Raw genomic sequence first — 2,255 nt, 5'->3', positions numbered from 1 at the left:
TCCTCAGAAGGAAGGTTGGGCAATCCTACTTCCGTAGTGATACTGCCTCGGAAACCCAAGGAGGGGTCGCTATGAGTCGGGGCCGACTCGATGGCACACAACAACAACAACAACAACAATATTAAGATTTTATGTAGGTAAAAGGTGGGGCCTTCCCAGCCTCCTAGAAATTCCACTTAGAACTATGGCATTGTATTTGGCTGAGATTCTCAGTCTTAAATATGTCGTTTCTTTTTCAGGTGTCATGATATCAGCAAACCAGATAGAATCCTTCAGGGTTGTCTTCTACTGTGCACAGATTTGGGACAAATTCCACAACACCCCACCTGGCACAGACTTTATTAGGGAAAAGGAAAACTCATAAGACCAGGATCAGTGAGGCAGGGGTGGCCCAATTTCATCATCAGGGCCAAGGTGTCATTGGAAAGTATGCGGTTCTCTTCCAGAGGAGAAAATCCCTTGCCCCACTCAGAATGGGTCTCCCTACCTTTAGGGCAAGTGTGAGAAAGTGACCTAGTTCCTAAGGGAATAAATAGATTGCTTGGTGCCAGGCAGTCTAGATTTAAGGTTCTGGCTGTTTATAGAGGTTCATTAGAAATGTGAGTTGCCCTGCACTTGGGTATACTGGGGCCTGTGGAACAGACAATCTCCCATGGGAATATGAAAAAGGCAAGGAGGAAGCCTCCATTGCGAAGCTGAGTGCAGGACCTGCCCCACCTCTGAGAGAACAAAGGAGACCCTGGGGCCTCCAGGTAAACATCTAATGCCTTTATGAATCAAACAAATACGAAGTACCACTTCCTACCCACTAGCAAGGCTATGATTTAAAAAAAGAAAAAGAAAAAGACAGTAACAGGTATGAAATACTATCTCATTGTGCTTTTGGTTTGTTTTTCCCTAAGGGTGGGCAATCTACTTCCATAGTAATACCACCTCGGAAACCCAAGGAGGGGTCACTATGAGTTGAATTTGACTCCATGGCAGTGGTTGTGTTGCATTGCAGAGTAATGAAGGGAGCTCTGGTGCCATAGTGCCTAAGGCACTTGACTGCTAACCAGAAGGCTGGCAGTTCAAACCCACCAGCCACTCCTCAGAAGGAAGACTGGGCAATCTACTTCCATAGTGATACTACCTTGGAAACCCAAGGAGGGGTTGCTATGAGTTGAGTCGGACTCGATGGCACATAACAACAACAACAACATGGTGTCACAGTGGTTAAAGAATCTGGCTACTAACCAAAGTGCTTAAGGCATTTGACTGGTAACCAGAAGGCTGGTGGTTCAAACCCATGAGCCACTCCTCAAAAAGAAGATTGAGCAATCTACTTCCGTAGTGATATAGCCTTGGAAAACGAAGGAGGGGTTGCTATGAGTCGGATCAGATTCACTGGCAGTGAGTTTTTGAGTTTTAATGAGTAATGATATCAAGCATCTTTTCATGTGCTTGTTGGCAATTTATATATCTTTTTTGGAGAAATGTCTTTTAAGTACTTTCCACATTTTTAAATTGGGTTGTTTGTCCTTTTGTTGTTGAGTAGTAAGAGTTCTTTGTATATTAGATATATGATTTCCAATTTTTTTGTCCCTTACTGTGGGTTGTTTTTTCACTCTCTTGATAGTGTCCTTTGATACATAAAAGTTTTTACTTTTGATGAAGTCCAGTTTATCTAAGTTTTCTTTTATTGCCTGTGCTTAGGTGTCATACTTACTCTTGAATGGAGAGTAGCTAATGTGAATGGAAAAAATGATGAGATAAAACAGATGAACAGCAGTCCAACGAACCCCAAACAGGATAGACCCCAAAAGAAAAACACCAAGACATATCATCATCAAACTCACCAAAACCAAAGACAAAGAAAGAATCATGAGAGCAGCATGGGAAAAACAAAAAGTTACCTATAAGGGGCAACCAATAAGACTAAGCTCAGATTTCTCGACAGAAACCATGCAGGCGAGAGGACAGTGGGATGGTATATATAAAACCCTGAAAGAGAAAAATTTCCAACCAAGAATTATGTACCCAGCAAAACTGCCCCTCCAGTATGATGGTGAAATTAGGACATTTCCAGGTCAGCAGAAATTAAGGGAATTTGTTAAAACCAGACCAACCTTACAAGAGATGCTAAAGGGAGCCCTTTGGACAGAGAAGCAACAACAGCCAACAACTGACCATTAACACACATGATGATATAACCCAGAAATCAACCCAGCTATGGAAGTATCCAAAGTAAATAAGCATATAAGATTGTAAACAGG

This window comes from Orycteropus afer, unplaced genomic scaffold, assembly GCF_000298275.1.
Source record: "Orycteropus afer afer isolate SDZICR_OR568_19922 unplaced genomic scaffold, OryAfe1.0 scaffold00235, whole genome shotgun sequence".
Taxonomy (NCBI): domain Eukaryota; kingdom Metazoa; phylum Chordata; class Mammalia; order Tubulidentata; family Orycteropodidae; genus Orycteropus; species Orycteropus afer.
Note: the sequence above shows the minus strand (reverse complement) of the source record.